General features: G+C 40.5%; 1 long non-coding RNA gene across 1 annotated transcript in view; it reads left to right on the forward strand.

Annotated features, from left to right (window-relative positions):
• The first annotated feature begins 270 nt into the window (after positions 1-270).
• The window catches only part of LOC133479957 (uncharacterized), a 30502-nt gene continuing 4539 nt past the window's right edge, over positions 271-26233 (forward strand). The window contains exons 1-3 of the long non-coding RNA XR_009789126.1: positions 271-406; positions 6567-6692; positions 22875-23066. This is a non-coding gene — a long non-coding RNA (uncharacterized LOC133479957). The remainder of the gene's footprint in view (positions 407-6566; positions 6693-22874; positions 23067-26233) is intronic.

A 26233-nucleotide genomic window follows, 5' to 3' on the forward strand; every position in this document is an offset into this window, starting at 1 on the left:
GATAAATAAAATCTCAGGTGCAAAGCATCATTTAGAAATCAAATAACATTAGGGACCATTTTCAAATACAATATTCGTACATATTTTCCATATTTTCTAATTGGATTTGGCTAAATAGACACCACTCTTCCGACTGCAGCCCAAGGCAAAACTTGTAAATTTCACCACATTGTGTCCCCGCTCACCGCTGCGCCACGCCCCCCAGCCACCCCCTGAGCTAGTGGGAGACAATATGTTGTTCTAGTATGCTAATTCTTCATTAGGGATTCTGTGAAAATGAGTGTGTGAGATCATCACATCATTAAAAGTTAGCATTTACAATGGCGTATGCGAAACAGGCCAGATTCAACCATTCTGTGTGGGAAAACCGCCTTCATCGCCTCATCACTTGGAAGGATCGTCTTTGGTGGGTCTTAAAATGTTTTCAATATTAAAAAAAAAAAGTATGTTTCTACTTTATACTGTACATACAGTAGATTGCATGAAAAGTGCCTGTTTGATTAGATTATATCCAACTTTGACTTGTGTACTACCTACGATTATGCCTAAGATTCCTCAAACCATAATATATTTATTTTAAAAGTAATTAATTGTTAAAGCAACTCTTGGAAACCTAACTGATGAAATCTATTACTTTATTTTCTGAATGCTGGCAGTGTAACAGCAACCATCACTAACATGTCTCTCCTCAAAAAACATTGTACTTTATTTACATCACTGTCCATGAGTATGTTCTGGTTCTTTAGATTCATAATCCACGAGTTATTTTAAGAGCTTCAACTCAACGGAAAGCTTTGTTTTTGGACCCCAGTCCAGCCCATCTCTTGGGAAGGCCAACAGCTTCTCCAGATCCTTTTTTGGCATAATTTTTAAAACATTTTCAATCATGCTGTCCCAATCCCCAGGACAATTTGAGGTCATCACAAAAGAGTTTAAAGAAAGTGCAAAGCAGCAAAAAGCTACTTTGGAATTTGTAACGGTCCCTTGTGTACGATGCAATACGGAAACATAAAATAGGTGCCTGTATTTTCTATACTGCTCATTCTGTTCGGGGTCCCGGGATGCTGGAGTCTATCCCAGCTGACGACACTAAGCTACACTTGCACCGTCACTGAATGGGAACACATATTCTTGTGGGGGTTAGGGGTTGGGTTTAGGGTCCAATGGCAAACTCAGGGCCAACAGGGTAATTCATTACAGACACACACTGAGGAAATGAAATGTCACCCAAAAAAATCGTGTCACAATTTAACCACACCTCTGTATTAAATATTATCTGTCTCGTTACAAATGAAAAACAGCAAAATCTGCTGGATTTGTTAGGGCGCTGCACTATCTTCTCGTCACCCAGTCCTAATTTGTGAGTGTGAGATGTGTAACATTCGGAAATTAAAGTCAGCCAGTGTTGGCCTGTATCCAAAATTGAACAATCAGCTATGGTGTTTCAAGAAACCTTTCATCTATCAGCACACACACACACACACACACACACACACACACACACACACACACTCTGAGCTATTATCTTGTCAACATGAGGTCACTGTTCCATCCAACCAGATCATGTCATTTCCTTCAAAAACAACCCCAGCTTCCTCTCCAGAGTCCTTATCGGTTGAGCTTATCCTGTCAAGCGCCCTTGAAGGGCTTATTTTGCTGTTCTCTCATCTCCCACACACATCCAAACAGAGTATTGGCTTATAATCACTTTTTTTTTGCAGCTGCATTGGGCTGTTATTTACTTTTCAATAGTCTTTGTTTCAATTCTATAAGATATGCCAAAGAATATGAATAGATACTGCTTCAGGGAAGACCAGAGTGTGTCAGATGTGATTAATCACTGTATATGGATATGCGGACTCTCCACCAGCCACCCTGGCTGACTCACTGCTCAGTCCAACTAAATGAAAGCAGCTGACATTGCAGTGGCTCGTCGGAGCAGTGTTTGGTTTGCACAGCAGTGTGCAGTAAATGTGCAACCACAGCCAACTCTGATCTCAAGCAGTCTGAGAGAATATTGAATTCTGTCTTTGACCATTTAAAGGCCCTGCTAAGCATCTAGGAGATTTATTCAAGTGGCGCTTGTGTTTCTTTTAATAAGTCCAGTGAAAGAAAAACAATTGAGAACACTTAGAAGAGGTTAAATGTAGCGAAGCACATCTGTAGCCAGCGTGCAACAACATGGGTTGGGTTGTTGTATTCAGCCAATTTAATCACAGCCTAGATGAGCTTTAAAGCTGCCGGGTGCTGAAAATGAGCGGAACATTTTTCACTGCCATCGCCCTCGCCTCTTTTTGGTTCTCAGGGAAGGTTGATATGGGCTCTGAGTTTCAAACTACTACCCGCCCATGTGTGTTTTTACAATTCTCTACCACATGTGTTATCAGCTGAGTGGGAATGAATGTGGGAAAGCCCCTCAGGCAGAATTACGTCACGGCCTGTGTAAAGTTGGATATAGTTTAACACACTGGGGTGGAACTCAGGAAAATGTAGGAAATGAGAGAGACTGCAAAAAAAAAACAAGGGAAAACAAAATAAACTTGCAAATGAACTGTTATTAAATACTTACACTTTGTGCTTCTTCTCCTTTAAAGGAACCCTCACTAGTCAGGCAAGTTTAGAACATGTTATTGGCATGCTTTTAATAAGGCCACACACTTAACGGAGGCCCTGAGAGAACGAGAGGGCCATCATATTGGCCAAACATGTCCGAACAGGGAGGGTTCCCTTGTGCAACTGGGCAAACGTACAGCATGCTCATACAGTATACTCCACAGTTTGCATCTATACAAAGTATGCTACATCCTGACATTCTCACCAGTATTGATGGCCTTCTCCATTCTAATGTATCCAAAGAAATTGATTTTAAGATTCTGATAGATTTTCTGCCATGCAAAATCCTTTTACGCTCTGGCGCAGTCAGCTGTTTAGTGTTGAAACAGCTTGAACAGTTTAAGAGCCCTTCCAATGACAGTCAAGGGTTTAATCTTGTTACTATTTCATAAGTTGTATAACACATATTTGGGGCATAAATAAGCAGATGCAGGAGTCAAGCATTCATGCTCATAAAATCTCAAAATAGTTTCACATGTCAGCATTTCTCAAAAGAAAAACCACCACATAATGTGAAAGGGTTCCAGAATATGCTGAATCGAATGATGACGTTTTTTTTTCAGTCGTGGTCACTGAGTGCAGAGTATTTAATGAAACTACATATACGGTGCTGCTTGGCTGGTTTCCAGACCGGGGTCAGCAGGGATAGGCTCCAGCACACGCCAGACCCTAATGAGGAGAAGCGGTATAGAAAATGGACATACAAGTTGAATATTAATTGCGCTAACTGAAGGCAAAGGTGTATAATACCTTTTTAATTGCGTTTTAAGTTGTACAGCAACTGTTTATAGTTAGTCAAATTATATCGTATGAGCAAGAAGGCCAAAGGCAATTGGAAATGTTGAAAGAGGAACCGGGCTGGCATATAAACAGGGAATCAAGTGAGATTATATGGGATGAACAATGGAGATGGTCGTGTTTTTGTGCAAGTGCAGCTTTTATGAGACCTTGTAACAGACTCACAGTGGTAACTTGAATTTCTTTGAAGAAATTCAAATGTAGCACAGTGTCTCACCTGTGCAGAGAAATAACGACTAGACTAATTGAGCTGCTTCTTTTTTTCCAGTTTAGATTGGATTTAACCCTTAAGTAAAAAAGAAAAAAAGAAACTATGATTTTAACAGTCTATCCTTTCAGGGTCTGTTACTGTCTGTTGATGCTGAAATTTTGAATATATATTTTGTGTGAAAATCCTGGGATGATTGGACTCTAAACTCAAAACATGGTTATTGTGGCTGTATACTTCCGGCACTCAACAAGCAAGTTTGTGTGGACACGATAAATCTGCTGAGCTCATACAAGAACTGGTTGTTCCGACAAAGGCTAAGGTCATGACCTGCTCCTGTTTAACAGCTTGAAGGGGTAAACAAAGCTATGAGGGGGATGACATCATTGTTGCTACCACAACAAGACGACACTGACCGTCATCATCATCACACCTTCAGAGGCATCAAGCAGAAAAACTCTTTGGACAAATTGAAAAGATGACATGCTTTTTTTTACTGCATGTAAGTGTCCTACGCACAGATCAGTGACAAGAAACACTTTTCTTTCAAACAAAGTGACACGTTGCCATCTTTGCAGAATCCGTCAGCTGCGTTTCTGTGAATTCCTCACAGAAGCGGGCCAGACGGAACACTGACATCATTCTCATGTTGCAGAACAATGACTAGAATCTTTAATCCTGACAAGGAATTGACATATGTCCTCACAAGTGGAATAAATGACAGGAGTGGAAATCTTTGGCTGTTTTGTAGGAGCAGTAAGCTGTCTGGCTTTCTCAAAATAAACTTTGAGAGGGGATTAAAGTGATTCTGCACAGCAGTGAACCAGCGACATGGTTCATGAACTCGGTCTGTAAATGTTCAGACCTTCCTTATGCGACGTTGTCACACATTTCTGTGCAATGTTCCATGTGAATCAACATTACAACGTAAAGTCACTTAATAACCCTCGAGAGTTTGATTTCAGACTGCCCTCAGGCTCACAGACAAAATTCCCAGATGTTGGCACACAGTTTAAAACTAATGATCAACACTTGAGGGAAAAAAAGGTCATAACGCTTTAAAACCCCAAACGCAACAAATGGAGTGTTAAGCCTTGGAAAACCTCCCAAATAATTTTCACTTGCAAGAGCAAATGAATGAAACTAGGAAGCCGGGCTGAGTTGCCACCTCTTCTCAAAGGAATCCTCAAAACGGCATTGAACTAAAAGCAAAGAGCAACATTAGTTATTCGCTCTGCTCATGCGAAGTGACGAACAAACTGTGGATGTCTTTTGAAGCTCCACGCTTGGATTAGCACACTAAAAGTAAGGGCATGGTGGGAAATGATGACCACAGTACTGGAAAAACATGTTTGTATGCAGTCAGCAGTTTCCAAGAAAAGCTTGTGTCTATGTGTACTGAAGGTAGATGATGGGTCTCTGAGAAAAAAAAGAAATAAAAAGTCTTTTACTTACTCAGTGTTGAGATAAAGGCATTTTGTCACAATTGTGGGTTTGACTCCATGGATGTTTATATATAGAGATTTTATATATTGTTTTACCACGTGCTGTTAAAATAGGGTCAGTGATGCCTTAATTTTAGAGCTCATCTGAATTAAGACATTTTAAGCCCACCACAAGCCGATAATGTATTTATTCATAAAAAAAATTTTTGGATATATTTTACATATTCATTTAATCATTTAATTATTATTACTGCCAATTTGATGATATTGTTAAATTAATACCACTCAGTATCAAATAAGAGTCAGTTAAGACACTATGGCAGTCTTTGTTACAGCTCGTTTTCAATCTTAAATTGAAGTATTGTGTGGTATCGGAGTACCTAATTTATCCTGCTCCTCCTCCTTGATGTCATTACAAAAAAAACAAAATAATAATAATAATCAAAAAAAGGAATGCTGTTGCAAATAGCGTTCTGTACTAGCCGTGGCTCAGGTGGTGAAGTGAGTCGTCTCGTCATGGAAAAGGCTTTTTATGAGCCCAGGTGCAGAGCAGAACCATTTAGGCAATCAAGTTGCCGACATTGAAATGGCTTACTGCATTTATTTATGTATTTTTTTTTCTTAGTTACCACGGTCACAACTGCTAATCTTTTGCCTAGGTTAGCCTTTTTAAAATTTCCGTCTTTATTATGGAAACTGGGATTCCATCAACTTCATGACTCATCATGCTTTATTGTTTGGCTGCGTCATCTGAGGGCTTCTCATGGTCACGCTGTGGTTACCGAACTGGGACCTCTGAATATCCCGATCTGCAAATGAGGGCCTGTGGGCATCACCAATCTGGATCACGGTCATAAAATAAATGAGTCCGACATGGAGACAAAGAGCCCTCGTGTGGGAAACAACACTCTGCGATGCTTGAGTCACTTCTCTGAGGGCTAATGATGTCACTGTGTCAGGTTCTTCAACTGTCTTACCTAACACTGCCTATGGGCATAAATAATGCACCTTAGTCTCTGACTAGCGCAAGTCACGATGAATAGAGGAAACACTGTTTGAAGCAGTGAGGGGAGCTGAATCATTTCGGTGACACAACCATGTGACTCGCTCGCTACGGTCCATTAAACAATTTGACTCTGTCAGATTCTGAATGATGATCGTAGGGTTTGGATCAAACAGTCACACAGATATTCAATTAGTCAGTAAAGTCTTGATTTAATCAGTGGAGAAAGGAATACTCTGCACTATATGACTATACAGAGACTGTTTCATGTTATTCGCATGCAATGGATAAAAAAAAGTATGTTTGTAAGTTTGTCTATTTTGCAGTTATAAAAACAGCAGCCACCAGTCAACGATGAACAACTCCAAAGAAGACTGATTATTGTTCTAATTAAGCTCTAAGAAGCACATATTAAATATACACAGGCCTCATTAAGCTGTTCATTATGTCATATCATCTTTTTATTCCTTCATTAAGTCTCTTTAGTCTCTTCTCCTAGGGCCTGTGGGAGTGATGAGGTCTGGGGGATCACGACCTTAATTTTCTCCAAGACAGACGCTTAATTAACACTGGAGGAACCCTGGCTGGCTTCAGACCGAATATTGGAATGTTCAAGGGAATTAAGGTAAATTGATAGTCTTCTACCGATGTCCTTAAAAACTGCATCATTGTAGTCGCGAGAGTTGTGAAGGCATCCCACTTTCAGCACTGCCATTTTGTTTGCAACAATTCTGTTTTCAATTCCAAGTTCAATTGGTGGGAAATGAGAAATCTGGAAGAACTTCCAAGATGAAACTGCGCTTAATGTGACAAGGTTTATGTAAAGGGTCTCCCTCATTGTATTTTGTGTTTTATTTACAATGGGAGACAGGTTGGAACTGCTGGCAGGCCACTCAAGTACTTGCACTCTTTCACTACCAAGCCACATGTCGTAACATGTGCAAAATGTGGCTTGGCATTGTCTTCCTGAAATAAGCAGGGACGTCCCTGAAAAAGACGTTGCTTGGAAGGCAGCATATGTTGGTCCAAAACCTGTATGTACCTTTCACCATTAATGGTGCCGTCACAGATGTGCAGGTTACCCATGCCATGGGCACAAACACACCCCCATACCATCACAGATGCTGGTTTTTGAACTTTGCGCTGATAACATTCCGGATGGTCCTTTTCCTCTTTGGTTTGGAGGATACGACGTCCATAATTTCCAAACACAATTTGAAATGTGGACTCATCAGACCAAAGCAGGCTCTTCGACTTTGCGTCAGTGCATCTCAAATGAGTTCGGGCCCAGAGAAGCTGGCTGGCATTGTTTCTGGGTGTTGTTGATATATGGCTTTTGTTTTGCCTGGTAGCGTTTTAACTTGCATTTGTAGCTGCCCACCATACAAAAACAACATTATGTCGAATTAGGCGGTAAAGGAAGACACATGTAGCACACAACGGTCGCACAGAAATAAGTCAAGTGATTAAAAAGCAGAAGTGCTAACGGTTTGTACCTTTTTGTAAGGAGAAGTGAAACTTTTACAGTTTGCTCCATTTAGGACAACCATCTGCGTTATCATACCGTACAATTTTTTAAATACAAGCGCTATCATCCACCGTGACATTTATTTATTTATTTATTATTTTTTTGGGTGGGTTGGTGCCATTATTTTATTGGATTTGACAACAAATCATTATTATCTTGAAGTATAAATGCGACCATATGCTTTGCAAATAATGCTGACCCCACAAATTGACACATTGCTGATGTTTCTGCGGGGCAAGCAATTCCTGTGCACATTCTTAATTGGCTGTAATTGTTGCAGTCTCGTCTACTCAATGAAGGCAATCAAAGGGGCGCGATTACAAAGGCTGGTCACCGGCCCCGAGGGCAGAACGTGAGACCAGGACACATGCATGTGCAAATACAAACACACCAAACGAAAGGCAGCACACATACATGCACCCACACGTTTCCTGTATGTTTCATTGTTTAATGCAAGACAGGCCTCATGTCTCTCTCTTGTGTTTGGAGAGGAAGTGCGGGGCTCATGACTTTTCCGATGTGTCACATACATTTCATGTGGCAGACACAGCCACACTGCACGTGTGCTTGTGAGAGCCAACATGACTTTGTCAACAAGGTTTTGCACATGATGTCTTAATGCTGTTGAGAAACTTCAGATGAACTTTAATCTGCTTCTTAATCTCTTCGAAGCGAGAGGCAAACATATATAGTTGGTTACTCTGAATTAGTTACAGTAGGGCACTGCCCCACCATAACCACTAGATGGCACTGTTTTGCTCCACCCCCCCATATGTTTTTACATATAATACAGAGTAGCTTTTAAGTGTGAAAATCCCTTGCTCTGACTGGCTTAATGCAGGTCTGTCTGACATCCGATTCCTAATGGCTCAGTGGTCAACCCCTAGTTTGTCAAATGGCTTATAGCATATGCCAATTATTTCAATGGCCAATGGGCAGTTATGACTGATCCCTATGAAGTCTTTCTAGCTTATGGTGGAAATCATTCCGTCACTACTCAATTGTTCATGAGCAATAGAACTTAAAATGTCAGTCTTAATCACTCAATGTAGCAGACATTTATGATTTTGTGTCCTGCAACAATGTCCTATAAACCAATATTGAACTGACTCCACAATGTCCCTACTGAATATTGTATATGTATATATAATAAGTGCACCACTGAGAGTGATACACTGCAGTCTATGTCAAATTTGTCAAATATACCCTTATTCTCAATTTACGTCTGATCAATTCAGCTGATCAAGAGCTTCTCCGAGGTTGACTTTCAAAAAGATTGGGTAAACCAAACAGTCCAATATTATAATCAAACATACTGTATATTGGTAAGTGCTACCTTCTTAATAATAATAATAATAATAATAATAATAATAACAATAATGAATATTTTTGATAACTTGTATTTCAGTATTTTTATATATGTACAGTATATTGTGCCATTAAAGAGAGCCTAATCTGCTCCATTCTTGATGGAACGTGTGTAAACAGGATGTAAGAATAAATTAGTTCGAAATAACTATTTTTAAATAAGACCGATTGATTATTAATATCCAACTGTCGTTCTTATCATCATGCGATCATCCAAAGCAGATGTGGTGTGAGAAATGAACCAACAAAAGTGCACACTTGATAGTTCGACAGAACCTAAACGTTACTATACCAACTAAATAATACCTGAAGAAGTTAACATAATTTGACCTTCTCTAAACTTTTGAATGCACATTTCCAACTCCTCACTGCTTCACTATTTTTTGCCCAACTTGCTGTTCTCTCACAAGGAGATGAATGGCAAAATTCATGAAAGGTGTTTGAGCCATGAATCAACCAATACATTTCTTGCTTCAATTAGACAATTTGACATCACGAAACCAAGATGACACCTAACCATTGATCAGCAGTACCTCGAAATTGTGAGACTTGGAACGGGATTTTCTCAGAGCGACGTGCCAGCTGAGCTATTAAGTTTATCTGTAAAGGTTATAGTGCATTTTAGATTCATCCTGATATTTTACCCAAAAGCTGAACATCCCTGCACAACTAACTTGAACAATCTGCCGCTGTACAGGATTTGCAGTTTATCTAAGGCCAAAGAAGTATTTTCCTCAAAACGTGTAGCCAATCCCAAACTGAGGTTGGTGCTTAGCAATGAGAAAATATCTAGAGAAAACATCATTGTAGGTGAAATGAAAAACTGGATCGAAAACATTTTTTGATTAGCTCCAAGTCCTTTCTTGAACTTTTCTGCCAAACTCATCACTCCCCTCTGTACCTTTGCTCGCAGGTGTCAACGGCATCATTTCTTTGAAATTTTGTCATAGAAACACCCACTCTCTCAAATCTCGAACTCGACATTTTATGACTTTGCTTCTCCTGTCTGTTAGGTTTTCTATCAATCTGTCTTCCTGAAAGTCAGCGTTGGCAGACTTTCGCGGACACATTATTTCAACCTAAAATGTAAATTATGTAAATGTACTGGCCAGTGTTTGTCAATTAGCTGGGAAGTAAATGATTAAAGTTCATTTCTGTTAAATATATTGTATTGTATATTGTAATTATTTCCTTTTGTGTCTATTTTTTATAGATGTTGGGTAAGATAGATCCAACAATTTCCATACAAGTAAAGAACATCCTAATTTTACTATCATTTATAATGAATATTATTAAAGAGATCCAGTCGCTCCTAACATGACCAAGCACTTTTGTGAAAGATAGTGTACATAAGTTACCAAATGACCACACGTACACACACACACACCTACTGACCTACTGACCTACTGACCATGCCTATATTAGGGCATGTTTTTGTACTTGTGTTCCATACTCTCATACCATGTAATGTAAACGCCCACCAAATGTTAATAAAAAGTACTGTGCAATAACCCTGACAACTTTGCAACAGTGGTAAAGAAAAATTTAGATTCATGAATCACTATCACAAATCTTGGTTCGAACCCTGACTCAGGATCTGCCTTGACCACTTGTGTTGAGAAATAGTAGATAGCGAGATGGGGGGGAAAAAAAACAAAAAACAGTTCCCATGGCAATACTGTCGAGTAGATGTAGCAAAAGAGAGCAGAATTTTTGGAGCATAATCATTTGTACCCCAAAGCACAATTAAAAAACCACAAGTGAATCACTGCTCTGTATTCAATATAAAATATGCATAAGAAGAATAAAGAAAACAACATCTGGTGGAAGACTGCCCCCCTGCCCTTAATGCAGCATCTGTACTGGATTTGAGTAAAGATTCAGGGTCATACAAGTTTTGTGCCAAAATATAACTAATAACTATAAATACAGTGTATCTCTTATAACTATTAATTCGGAAATAACTAGTAACAGGAATAAAGCTAATATTACTTCTACTGATAAAATGAATGATGATGAAAGAAGTGGAGTTGATTGCAGTGGAGAAAGTAACTTTCACCGCAAAGTTAAGAAAGCAATTTAAAAGGGAGGATTGCTTTTGCCTCTGAGTCAGGACTGTCTCGCTCTGTCTTTGGCACGAACTGCTGCACTTTGAGCGCAACATCAGCAGCGAGACTACTGATGGCAAACAGTTCAGTCAAGGTCAGACTGACTGTGAGTGCGGAGTCAGGCAGATACAGCTGACTACCAACTAGATAAGTCAGAAGGGGCCCTTATTCTCTCCTTTCTTATTGCTCTGATTAAACGATGGAGGCCAACCTGAGACTGGAAAATTCAATGTCAGAGCTAATAATATAAAAATGGTAATAAATGAAACGCTGTCTTTCTCAATCATATTTTCTTGCCCTCCCTCACATCTTTAACCTATTTCCAGTGTGCACTCAGTAATTTATTTATGTCACCATAAACCTCACTGATCTCTAGTGCTTTTTATGAGAATCAGATTCTGGTTCAACTCACTTTTTTTAATCAGTGATGTTTAACGGTGCTTCAGTGCCAGCTACGTTTGATTGGTGTGTACTTAAGTGTGTGTGCATGTGCTTGTTCAAACTCACCGCCCCCCACCCCACCCGAGTTTGAGCTAAGTAAACAATGAATGGGCCAAGTAACTGTGGTGAGAGAGAGAGAGAGAGCAAGAGAGAGAGAGAGAATTTCAGCATAACAGGGTCAGAAAATGGTTGCAGAAGCCAGACAGGCAGGCAAAAGGGCAAACACTAAGTCAGGAAGCTGATATTTTCCCAGACCTCTTTTTTTTGGGGGAGTCTGATCCGACAAATGTAGCTTCCTCTACGGGGGCTAATAATACAACAGGCCCATTGTGAGTCGTTTCCCCCTCATCTGATTTAGCGAGAGAGACGCCGTTTGCGTGCAATCTTTCTACTGCCATCGAGGTTGGGTGGAGTTTCTCCTGCCATCAGATTGGATTGTCACACCACATGGTAATAATGCACTATTATAGTCTGAGTCAAATGAACATGAATAGGCAGATAACAGTGCTCCCGTCGAAAACGGTAGATCTGTGTGTGCTGCACTTTTCAAGTCCTATAATTTGAGGCAAAGCAACTGCATTAAAATATGGGGAATGTTGTTGAAATGTCTCATTCTTCTAGATGAAACCATCACTACCCCGTAAACTGTTACATGCACACCTCATTAATTTATATTTCGGACATTTAACAGCAGGAATGGCACGTTCGTCAAGGTCAACTTGTGGGAATTATACCAATACATAACAATTTAGGGGGCTTTATGAGAGTTTTTCATGTACACTACTTTGCAAAAGTCCACATTGACAGTATTTTTGTTTTAGTAATGGTGTAATGACCAAATATAATATCTGCAGTCACACCCAAACATTTTGGGACTGACTCCAATGTTGTATTTCCATTACTTTGCTAATTCGGTGTAGATGTTTGTGATTCACATTTCTTCTATAATGTTGTAATGAGTTGTTTGTTGATTTTGCCCACATTTGATATGCACACACATATATCCCTCCATCCATTGTTCTTGCGCTTATTCGGGGTCAACAGCTCCCGGTGGGATGTGGCCGGAACACCTCACCAGGTAGGCGTGCAGGGGGCATCCTTACCAGATGCCCGAGCAACCTCATCTGGCTCCTCTCGTACTCGGAGGAACAGCGGCTGGACTCTGAGCCCCGGCCGGATGACCGAGCTTCTCACCCTATCTCTATGGGAGAGCCTGTAGACCCTGCGGAGGAAACTCATTTCAGCCGCTTGTATGCGGGATCTTGTTTTTGCGATGAGAGGTGAGGCAAGGAACGTAGAGCGACCTGTAAATCGACAGACCGATTCAGAGTCTGCATCACTGCAGACGCTGCGGCGATCTGCCGGTCTATCTCGCGCTCCATTCTTCTTGTGATCAAGACCCCAAGATCCTTGAACTCCTCTACTTGGGGCAGGATCTCATTCCCGATCTGGAATGGGCAACTCCACCTTTTTCCGACTGAGGACCATGGCCTCATATAGCTCTCTTGTTGTTTTGTCAGTATGTAAACAAAATAATGTTCAATTTAAAAAAAAAAAACAAGAGTTATGTAGAGCATTATGTTATTAAGCTGCTGGAGTGACATGGAAGAGGTGATCAAAACCCTCTGCAAGAAAATCTAGTTCTTGCCAAGTTCGATGAGACTACACTGAGCAAGTGTAGTTTTGTATGTCAAATAGCAAGAAATCTAAAGGTGGCTGATCTCAATGTAAAAGTGCATTCGCATTTGTTTAGAACAAAAAGAAAAATCCACAAGAGCAATGTGTTCCATGTGTGTCCTGTGGGATACTAGTGAGTTTTATTAGAAACTGTTGGGGGTGGCATTTGTATTGAAAACAGCCCCCCTAACACACACACACATACAAGTGAGCATGCAGTGAATTTACTTAAGATGGATGGTTTTGCATTGTGCTCGACCTTGATCTTGATAATGATTGCTTTCCTGTCCACCCCATAGAGAATGTAAACCATTATAGTTTATCGAAGTGAATTTAAAAAACACAAACCTTTTGTTGTTGTTCATCTTTCTGCCACTTGGATTGGGAGATAATGATGTAAATACCCAAGGAATGTGTCGTGAGTGGTTAAAAGAAATATAGAACCAAGACAGCATAACATTAAAGAGAGAACGCGAGGCGTATCCACATTTAGTCATGATCAACCCCTCAAGCACGACGAGCTCACACAGACAGAAGATGCCACACTATACGGAGTTTGCCTTTAAAACTGCAACCCTAGTGTGGGAATTCAGGGAGTGCTCTGAAGTTGAGGCATAGCATTTAACCATGAACAGAGGAGGCTGTAGGGGTCACGGCCTCTTCTGTACGGTTGATGAGCTAGCACAATTAGTGGAGCATGGACCTCCTTCAAGGCTCAACAGGTGTCCTGCACGTGGTGCTAATATTTACTGTCTTCCATGGACCAATATTGTTCCATATGTTCCATGTTGACCGACGCTAGAGCCACTTCACTGTGTGCTGTAAAATCGAAGTGACTCCGACAACGAGGCTGTACGTGTAATCGTTGAATGGGGAGTAAACGTTGTAGTGACTCAAAATAGTGAAAATGAATTCCTCACTTTTATCCAGACGAACTAACTGCAATCACATCAAAATATTTCCTCTGTAGTCTAGTGCTTGGCCAGGGTAATGTGCTCATGTGACTCCTGGCCTTGTCTCCATGATTGGCTGACCATGCGTCATTTTATCATTTAGTGTATCAGTTGGTATGTGCACATTTTTGTGTGTGTTCACGGATGAACTGTCCACTCCTGTTGTGTTGACGACACATTCCGCTTTCCTCTCGCCCACCTGGCCACTCTGCCCACCTTGACCACCCATGTTGTTCTGTATGGCTTGTCTTTATTCACGACGGAATAATCGTATCGTCCAAGGGGATTGCATCCTTGTAGACTGGGCCCCCATGTGAGGTTCCTGCAGATGGAAGCGGTCCTTCCTTCACAGATTATGATTGATCTGACTTGTAGTGGTTTTAATTTTCCTCACAAATGTTTTAACCACCTAACCACAGCCATAATTTGGTGACAGGTAAATGTTGCGCAGGTACACTGGCACCACCGTGGAAATGTGGTGATAGATTTTGCTTTAGAAATCTCCGACAGGCATACTTTATTCAGTTGCAGTCAGAACATTCCTAATGGGCAAGTGTGTCACGTTCATTTCGGGCATTTGGGCCCATTTATTTGAACCGTTTTTGTTACTAGGTGGACTGAACATACAACATACATCATGATTTGATAAATATATAAGTATACATTTATTTTGTATTTTCTCTAATCCACTCAGGGTCAAAATTATACCATATGAATCAAATATATGCATACACCTCCACTAATATTTGATTTAATGTTCCACAGCAAATTTCACTTTTTACAGCCATAATCCATTTTCTGGCATAATTATTTCACGACTCTTCCTGGCGAGAATTGGTAGTGTTCATTTATAGTAAATGACTCGTTTTCCTGACAAAACTGGCTTTTAAACATCGGCCGTAAATGTTGAGGGCTTTGGGACGTTTATTGCTGTCTAGCTGGTGATTTGAAGTGAATTTGCAGAATTCAAAGGTAGTCCTCTTTCTATCTACTTTGTGCAGTGCATCAGAGCATGCTGCTACCACCAGCATACCAGTGCTGAGTTCTTAGCTTTTAAAAGCGTCATTAGGGCTCCTCCAGAGCCTCCTTCTTTTCACTGTAGCCTAATAGCTGAATCTTTGTATGCCGCAAAGCCCCAAATGGGCATTTAAAAAAATCATTTGATTGAAATGAACATTGGTTGAAAATCTCAATCAATACATACTTCCATCATTTTTTTTTTTTTTTTTTTTCAGCTTTACGAAGACCACTGCAAAATTAAAGAGTATGATTGAAATCATTTAAATAATTGTTTGGCTGCGGGTGATTGCAATGATATTTTCAATGCATACTACTCATACGTGCTTGCACTCTTCTGCCCTGCTGTAAAAATTAACCGGTGTCCTGTTTAAACTTTCCTCCGGTCTCAATTTAAAGGGCAGACACCAGTAAAACTGGGCAGCTGTCTGCTTGCTCCTTGGCTCTCTAAACCCATTGCCAGCTGCCTGCCCTCCACTCTTGACCTTGTTTTGATGAACACTGCAGCATGTGTGTGAGTGCATAGGTGTCAGTAGGCTTTCAGCGTGACCTCCGACCCTTTGTGACTGACAGGCTAAATATAGCCACCTTGCCTCTCCTGCTTGGGCCTCTCATGCCTCCCCCCTGTCAGTTTCCTGACTACTTGCCTGTCGATAGCACAAGCTCTCAGGCTGGGACATTATGTGCGTTTGCGTGACGGGTGGGTGCGTGGAGGTCACAGAGACAGAGAGGAAGGAGAACATGTTCAAGTGTGTGTTTGTGTATTGCTAAGGGGGGGTCACAGAGGAAGACACTGTCCAGACACCTCTAAGATAACAACCTCTATAGTCATGAAACTTTGTGTTTGTGTGACTGACACTGGAAACACTATCTTGTAATTATTTAGTCAGGCTTTAACCTTTAACCCCTCTTATTTGACCTCCGATATCCTGTTCAACTGCGCAAAGTATGGACACATTCATACATATGCGCACCCATAGGCCCGCACACTTCAGAGCACATTACAATGACTTATATCCATTTCCTGGATCCTGATTCAAACCATGCGATGATTAAACCTGACCCCTACCTCAAACAGTTTGCTCACTGTTTCTATTTAAACACATTTATGTTCACACAACATGTGGGACACTCACTATTATAGTGCTCTACCAGACGTTTATTAACCAATATTCATTATAATTTAAGTGCCTGTCCAATGTTAAGACAACAAGTTCATAGATTCACTGTAAAGGTAACGACATCGGATCATATATAATTTTATTACATTGTTATTGGCTTGGATATCTATGAAGCTTATACATTTCTACCTTAATGTAATACATAATTGGTCGCTATTTTGCCGATTTCACTTATTACAGGGGTTTTCTGGAAGGTAACCTCCACGATAAACCAACGATTACACACTGCATTGTACTTAGTGTGAATATTTGTATTTCACTGAATTGCTGGCACGGTGTACGACTGATTAGCACATCTGCCTCACAGTTCTGGGGACCAGGGTTCAAATCCCAGCCCCGCCTGTGTGGAGTTTGCATGTTCTCCCGTCCCTGGTTGATTTTTCTCCGGGCAGTCCGGTTTTTCTCCCACATCCCAAAAACATGCGTGGTAGGTTGATTGAAGACTCTAAAATTGCCCCTCGGTGTGAGTGTGCGTGCGAATGGTTGTTTGTTTCTATGTGCCCTGCGATTGGCTGGCGACCGGTTCAAGGTGTACCCTGGCTCCCGCCCGAAGATAGCTGGGATAGGCTCCAGCATGCCCGCAACCTTAGTGAGGATAAGCGGTAAAGAAAAGGGATAGATGTTCTGTGTTCATATTAGGTTAGGGATGGGGTTATACTATGAGACTTCCCCGGTTACCCAAAATAGAAAATACGGAATAACAAGTAGCGAAATAGAATAATAACATGCAATTACATTTAAGAGTTTAGCTGGAAGTGAAACTTTGCTGCTGGCGCTCGGTGAATAGGTTGACTTAGTGCTCGGTTGACATTTCTGTTTGGGCATTGTGTTGTCTAGGCGCGACTGTGTGAGAGTGTGCAGATGTCAGCAAATATCTGTGTGTACACAAAACAGCCCCTCTCCTTAAAGCCTGGGTGAACTTGGATGTCCCTGTTTTCCAAGTCTTTCTACACAGACTGACAGCAGTTATTTTTAACTGAGTCATCTCTCAGGAACTCAGCTCTCACACTGATGTTCATCACGCATAAAGTCCCTTTGCTACATGCAACTGCAGCACATAAGCCCTTAATATGATCTGGCAAGTGATTAAAACTTCTATGCTGTAAATGATTTGATCTGTTGGTCGAGCCATAGTCTGTATTAGGAAAAACTCTAATGTCACTCCCCTTCTTAAATAATTTTATGCTAAGGTTAGAGGTTCAGAAATTTTTTTTTTAAGGCTTCATTTATGCCACAAAAAATGTGCTATTTTCTCATTGTGTCCCGAGAGTGGCCTCGCAACGTCTCAGACCGTCATTAACAAGGAGAAGCACACTGGCTTCCTCAAGTGCCGATAAAAAAAAACGTGTCCCCCATGTTATCCAGTCATGCTGTAGCACCAGCACCTTCTGTGGATGCAACAAGCACTCTCAGAACCTTGAGGCAGGCTGCACAATGTCAGCGAGCACCGACGGCTAAAACCTCAATAGACGATGCTGCGGTGTCCACAAGACGTTATTAGGATTCTCACATACAGTAGTTTTTAAGCAGGACACGCTTGCTGCAACATGATCGGCTCCTGCGTCGCGAGAAGGGCAGGCTACGGGAGATGGAACAAGATGATCATCCCAAATATGTATCACATTTGTACAAATTAAAAACAAAGAAGTTTGTTATGGTTAGGTTTGAGGCTAGGGTTGAGGCTTAGGCGTGGAATCCCAATAACGCGTCATTAAGGGCTGGTGATGCTCTCACAAGAACGAAATGACGTCCACCCCCAAATCTGTGACTGAGAAATATGGCAGTAAATGTGATGAGTAGATGGCTCCCGCTCCGTTCTCTCGGGTTGGATTTGACTCTCACACCCTGACTCGCCGTGTAGTCATAATGCGATTGTGGCATACAATGAATCTGCCAAAAAAGGGCTATTGTTTGCACATTTAAGTGAATGTAGTCTCAGGAACGAGGATTATGTCATTTGGTTGAATCCAATAATGTTTCTATAATGCTGTTTATGGAAGAAATCAAAAATGGGAAATGGGAGGAAGTATGCCTTGAAGAAAATCCAGTGCAAGCTCTGGGTATATTTATGAATCTGTTTATAGGGATTGCTGATAAACATGCACCAATGAAGACACGGACTGCTCAATTTAATAGTCCACCCTGGCTAGATGATAAAATAAAAAGCTTAATTGCCTAGCGTAATGACCCAAAGACAATTGCAAATTAATCTGGACTATAGTCCGACAGACGAAGAAATACTGTGACAAAACTGAATAAAAATAGCAAAGGGAATATTATAAATCCAAAATCACTGATTTAGAAAAGGATGGAAATAAACTATGGCGAACTTTATTGTATCAAGAAATCACATCTACAAATGGACACCACACCCCTACTTGCAGGCCAATCAACAAAGAGAAGTAAGGAAAACTGTGTTCATAAAACATAGACTATACTGATACTAGTAAATAAAAACAAATTGAAAGACTAAAATAAAAAAGAAATCTATTCCTCATCAAGTTTGCAGCTGCATGCGTGTCCTGTGTCACTTCACACCACAAACAACCCTTGTGACTTTTCACCTTTGGAAGGATGAACTTTGACATTTGCAGCAATGGCCCTTGACCCTAACAGGTCCTAATGGTGCAGAGGGGACTGCTGGTGACAGGAGACACACATCCACGTGAAGGCAGACACACATGTGCTGGCTCACCAGCGGTAGCGGAGCAAGCGTTGCTCTGCAGACCGGCCGAGTGACGTGCGAACCAGAGGGACATGCAGCAGAGCTCAGCTTACAACAGGAAACTGCTGAGACATGCAGCTCATGTCTCTTCTCAAATTTATGGACCTAACAGACACACAAGCTCGCACACTCGGACTGTGTTTTCATTCCTTTTGAGGCCTATTGGACAAGGTCTTTCTATTGGATATAGTAACAGTACCACATCACAACTTTTTTTAACACGGGCTTTAAGCTTTCAATTATAATACCTTTGCAACAATCGGATTAAAAGTAGCTAATGATAAAACTTAGAGCAGCAATATCCGCACAACACCAACAACTTCATACTGCGTAGGGCTACTATTCATCATACAGATGTAAAAATGACTATTGTACAGTATGTATGGTTCAGGTATGTGAGTTTGCTCTACTTCCAAAAGAACATGTCTGAATAATGTGCATATAAACATTATACCTACAGTAATTAAGTTTTTGTGAAGGTTAAACTGGACACAAACTCATTTGTTTTGACCAGTGGGAGCATACTTCTCCAAAAAATAATGAGCCTCATAGTTTACCCTTTACTAAACCTCCCCACTAGGCCACAGATGGCCTTTCAATTACCAAGCTAATACATACAGAAATGCAATGCATGGCATTATCAATGAACGCAAGAGCATTCTTAGCTGCTTATTAGCAAGTAGACAAGTACACACGCACACACACACACACACACACACACACACACACACACACAGGATCATATGCAGAGGAACACAGAAGCACATTTGCATTTATAAACATGCAGGTTATTTTTGTGCCACGTAAGCAATCTTTTTGGAGGTCACCATTTCACACTGCAAAAACGCCAATCTATCCTTTCCACAGTGATGAGTGAGCAACAATTGATTTTTTCATTTTACATATGTACTTCAAAGGTTTACGTCAAACACGGAAGCTTAAATTTCTTTTAAATATTAATTAACCTTTGTGGTTCCCGAATGGCTTGCAAGCAGTCACACTATAATACTAAATCCGGAGATGGGTAGAGTAGCCAAATATTGTACTCAAGTAAGAGTAGTTACTTTAGAATAATATGATTCGAGTAAAAGTAAAAAGTAGTCATCCAAATATTTACTTGAGTAAGAGTAAGAACGTACTCAATGAAAAAACTACTTAAGTAATGAGTAACTTGTGAGTCACTTCTGAGTTTCTTTTTTTAATCAGAGCATGAACATCAAATTTAAAAAAATAAAATATTATATATATATGTATATATATATATATATATATGTGTGTGTGTGTGTGTCCACTCCCACTCCCATATATATATATATATATATATATATATATATATATATATATATATATATATATATATATATATATATATATATATATATATATATATATATATATATATATATATATATATATATATATATATGGGAGTGGACACACACCTGCCACCACTTCAATTCTAACTGCCCAAAAACCGACAACACATACATTGGCCCCGACAGAAACATTATTTGCTTTATTCGTTTAAATTACTTCATGAAAAAGCTGTTTGCTGTGTGCGCGTGCGTGTGCGACACCATAGGGATAGTGCTATTTTTGCCATATCCACTGCCAAAACAACAATACAAACATCTGCAATTTACCGCAAGGTGACTTCTCAAGTTAGAAATGGGCTGAAATATCCAAGTTTGGGCAGTCACAATTTCAGAGCTGCATGATAAAGCTGTTGTTTTGGGAGTCTGTAAAATAAACACACTCGCGCGGCTGTTTCCCCGCCCATAATGAGTCATTTTGATTGGCTTGCGAAGGTTACGGGCATGGTCATGTGACTGCATTGTGTCGTCTGATTGGTGAATTGGGGACAAATGACAGTGATCCCGTTTGATTGGTACAACGGGCGCCCTAGTATGCTGAAGTCGAAGATGAAGTCTAAAAATAGACGCGCACACTGACAAGTACAGTTTATGGAAAATGTTACTTGAGTCAATGAAACGGAGTAAATGTAGCGTGTTACTATCCACCTCTGACTAAATCTGGGACAGTTCTTTAAGTCTTTCTTACAAATACTTTTCCGAAAGCCTTGTAGGCTTATAGTCACTTAAAATTCTTGTACATCAGGCTTTTACCACAATGGCACATCCTCAAGTCACAACAAAATTTTACCAAAATGCAATGCTATGCATTTTTCATGAAATAGTGACACACTAATAAATAGCCACAATTAAATTGTCCCTCACATGAATATATAACCCCACAAACCTCAAATGGAATCCCCCTTTTCCATTCCTTTGCCACGAGGAGTCTGTAATTACATTTAATGTGATTGGTGCACTGGTTTTTAGTGGTTTGTACATCAGCTTCACAGTCGAGAGCTCCTTAGCTCGGCTGTCGGCCTTCCTGTGAGGTGTTGGTATGTTCTTCCTGCACTTGCGTGGGTTTTGCACCCCGCAACTCGTCCAGTGTTGGTTTCTAACCCGAAGGAGGACAAGTAGTATGACGAATGGATGGATGACTGATGAAACCTTGTGTCGCGGTTGACCTCTTTACCGCAAGACACGCCGCAGGCAGAACAGACATGGCATCTGTAAAGCTGAAATTATGTGGTGGACATTTTTAACAGAAAAAGGCTTGTGTATGCAGTGGGGCATTCCTGATAAAAAGCATCCACACTGGCCAGAAATTAATTGGAGTTTGGGAAATGGATGTACGTTGACAAGATGAGAGTATGCCGAGCTGGAGGTGAAAGAAAGAAAGTCAGCTGAGTTGAAGTCGAATGGAAATTGATTTATTCCATGTAGGACAAACAGAGTGACAGAGGCCACAATACAATTTAGAATATTTATTATGATTTAGAGTATATTACATTCTATTAATACATATTACAACCCCAATTCCAATGAAGTTGGGACGTTGTATTAAACATAAATAAAAACAGAATACAATGATTTGCAAATCATGTTCAACCTATATTGAATTGAATACACTACAAAGACAAGATATTTAAGAATTATGGCTGCAACACGTTCCAAAAAAGCTGGGACAGGGTCATGTTTACCACTGTGTTACATCATCATCATTACGTTTGGAAACTGAGGACACTAACTGTTGAAACGTTTTAGGTGGAATTCTTTCCCATTCCTGCTTGATGTACAGCTTCAGCTGTTCAACAGTCCGGGGTCTCCGTTGTCGTATTTTACACTTCATAATGCACCACACATTTTCAATGGGAGACAGGTCTGGACTGCAGGCAGGCCAGTCTAGTACCAGCACTCTTTTACTACGAAACCACGCTGTTGTAACACGTACAGAATGTGGTTTGGCATTGTCTTGCTGAAATAAGCAGGGGCGTCCATGAAAAAGACGTCGCTTGGATGGTAGCATATGTTTCTCCAAAACATGTATGTACCTTACAGCATTAATAGTGCCTTCACAGATGTGTAAGTTACCCATGCCATTGGCACTAACACAGCCCCATACCATCACAGATGCTGGCCTTTGAACTTTGAGTCCATAAGAGTCCGGATGGTTCTTTTCCTCTTTGGCCCGGAGGACACGATGTCCACAATTTCCAAAAACAATTTGAAATGTGGACTCATCGAACCACAGATCATTTTCCACTTTGCATCAGTCCATCTTAAATGAGCTCGGGCCCAGAGAAGCCCGGGTGTTTCTGGGTGTTGTTGATAAATGGCTTTTGCTTTGCATAGTAGAGTTTCTAGTTGCACTTACGGATGTAGCGCCGAACTGTATTTACTTACATTGGTTTTCTGAAGTGTTCCTGAGATCAGTCCTGTGTTCTTCCATCACAGTCTGATTTGGTGCTGCTACAAAAAAGGAAAAACTCCGACTGCAACGGACAATCAAAACTGCTGAAAAGATTGTCGGTACCCCCGTACCCACCCTTGAGGACTTGCACCCTGCCAGAACTATGACAAGAGCATGCAAAATCCTCTCGGACCCTCCACATCCCGGTCACCAGCTCTTCCGGCTCCTTCCCTCTGGTAGGCGCTACCGATCAATGCAAACTAGAACTGGCAGACATTCCAACACCACCTTCTTGCAATCAACTTCTTAAACAGCTAACCTACAATTCCATTGCAACGTGCTGCCAAATGTTTTGTCTTGAGCTTGACATTTCTGTCGGACCAATTATACATTACTCGTGCACTCACTGTAGTAGTCTCTCCACACTGCACTATTTGCATAGCTGTTGTTGACCAATACTGGCCACTCATGACAGAGTAGCATCTGCACCTCTTGCACACAGTCTGAGGAGTATCTGCAACATTTGCACAATCAACATTGTCCCAGATTATCGCACTACTAGTCACTTTAAACTGCTATATTAGTCATTCAAACTGCTCTAATTGCTAGACGACTCTGCATCTTTTTGCACAATTGTCAAAAAAAATAATAATAAATTGTACCGGCATTACCAGATAACTAGCAACCCTTTATTGCTCAGACTGACTGTTTTTGTCAATGTCCTTATGTCTCAAACGTGTTCTCTATCAATTGACTGTCTGTTGTCGTACTCGAGCGGCTCCAACTACCGGAGACAAATTCCTTGTGTTTTTTGGACATACTTGGCAAAATAAAGATGATTCTGATTCTGATTTACTATACTAAACTATACTATGTACTGTATACTACTTTTATCATCATTAGTTATAAAAATTTATTGTATGCTACTCTCAAAATGCAATTTTATGAATAAAGCCCTATAATTTGTTTGGTGATTTCATAAATGTTCTCATTTCAAGGTTTAGCTATTTCCACAACGCAAATAGTTACACAGTTTAGGGGAAATAAAACGGTTTTATAGAGAAGAATTTAGTAGAGCGAGTATACAGTACTTGTAACTAACAGCATCCTAAACTCATTAAACATGATTTGAAAAGAACATATCAGCATGTGCTTGTAAAATATTTATAGACTATGTGCTAATACACGTGGAAACAAATCATGGTGGGTATCCTCCACAGCATTTGTTTGACAGCTTAGTGTTTCTTTTTGTGTGAAGCGTTTGTCTAATTTTGTCTAGTTTGATATGGCTTCTTTCTTTGACATAATATGAGAACATTGCAGAAAGCTGTATGGATGTAAGTCGAACTGTTTCCGAATGTATAATTCTCTATTGATATGCTAAAAAGACATTTGGGATTGGGATTTTAAAGGAAGATATCCACAAGGGAGTTGTGGGCTAGTACAGGGTGGCTGCATAATCAGCTGCGCCATCAGTTAACTGATGTTCTGCATAATAGAGATGGAATTTCTGGGTCAGTATGTGTGTTGTGATGTCTGCGCGCGCGGGTGTGTGTGTGTGTGTGTGTGTGTGTGTGCGTGTGTGGCAAGGGTGGTCGGCTATGGGGACTTGTCCTTTTATCAATGTGAAAATGTGCATGTGTGTGCATGTTTGCAGTTAATGTGTGTTTGCGTAGGTGTGTGTGCGTGCGTTTGTGTGTCAGGGGCGTTGACCTCTTTCCCCACAGGGAGAGACAGTCACCATCTCATTAAAGAAGAGAGATTGAGAGTGAGATGGAGAGACAGGAAATAGAGGGGAAAAAAATAAGATGGTGAAAATAAAAAGAGAAGGAGCCCAGAGGCAGGCATAGAATGTATTAAAAGGTCATAGGTCACCCATCCATTACCAGAATGAGCAGGAAGCACTCTGGCATAGGATGTCTTGAAGTTTTCCAAACACATACCCGTGAACACGCGAGCACCTCAAAAGGGTTGAAGTCAGAATCCAGACTTGAGTGTTTTTAATTGACTAAGAGGCACCGCGTGGGAGGTTGAAGTTGAGGAAGCAGGCTAAGGAGACTTGTTGTGGGTTTGGCATCTTTAGAAAGGCACAAAAATTATAAAAATGTGTGTGTGTGTGTGTAGGAGTGCAACAGTATGAATGTGTGCTCGAGTGTAGAAAGTGTACAGGTCGGTGTAAATGCCTGTGACAATGGCATTACACTATAGAGTCTGGATCTGACTTGCTTCTTGGTGTCAACCGACTTTCAGTAAATTAAACCCTTTTTTAAGGTTGCCTTGATGTTTATTTTTCCTCCCATGGACTTTGAGGTTCCCACACGAATGCAGAGCACAAATGGGAGGGCGTGAAAAAGTGAAAACTCAAAAGGGCTGCATAAGTTTTAGTTTTTGCTCATATCGCACTCACACCATTGAAATGACACACTTCAACAAAGGCAAAAGGGATTAGGGTGAGAAGGGTAGCGGGCTTTGTACATGGAGGAGTGCTGGAAAAATAATAATGAAGAATTGCACCAAAGACCAAAGTGACCACAACAGAGGTTTTAAACCTCAACCAAGTCCACCATCTTATGATCACACAGCTGTGTGGTTTATCTTCGAGGAGGTTCTCTTTCAATTATCCGAACTCCTCCTGCAGTCCTGTTGAAGGACATAAACCAACACATGAAAAATAGATCTAGCACCCTTTGATGCTAAAGACGTGACTTTCTTAGACTTATGGTGGACTCTCAGAACCTGAAAAGTTTGGCCATCAAACAATTGAATCAGAGGTTTGAACCACAATCTTTTGGATATTATGTCATAATATTTTTCTAAAACAAATAGTGGATGGAAATAGACAAACTGGCTTGTCATCAGCTAACCTATGTTTTGTTTTCTTATTTTTCTTTTCTTTAGGGTTGGGGCTTGTACTGTCACAAAGATATCTGAGGTGATAAGACAAAGAGGAAAACTGTAATTAGCATTGAGCTGAAAATTAACTTATTGCCCATCGTTCACCAACTTCAGCACACGTTACATTGTTTTACAATTTTACTATTAACAACATCTTATTGAGCTTATTGAGCTTTTTTTCCCCCAAGCAATAATGCTATTCACAAATTAATTTCTACTTCAGCAGAAGAGTCTTCAAGATCAAATTGTGTTTGACTTTCATCCACTGTAATGTATTTCTATATCTGCTAGATATTGTGAACAAGCACTGGCATGATGGATTTTCATTGATTAAGAATTTTGTTGATTATCTGTATGTAACTGAGTTAAGGTTGGTATCGACAAGCTTTGTTGCTTGGTCACTATCTTGAAACAAAGGCGGCTTTATAGATTTTACTACTTGGCAGCAATCAAGGAAGGGCACCATTGATTCAGGCCGCACTGCTTTGCTGGCTAAACAGGCTCCCCA

The sequence above is a fragment of the Phyllopteryx taeniolatus genome, chromosome 6 (genome assembly GCF_024500385.1).
Source record: "Phyllopteryx taeniolatus isolate TA_2022b chromosome 6, UOR_Ptae_1.2, whole genome shotgun sequence".
Classification (NCBI taxonomy): domain Eukaryota; kingdom Metazoa; phylum Chordata; class Actinopteri; order Syngnathiformes; family Syngnathidae; genus Phyllopteryx; species Phyllopteryx taeniolatus.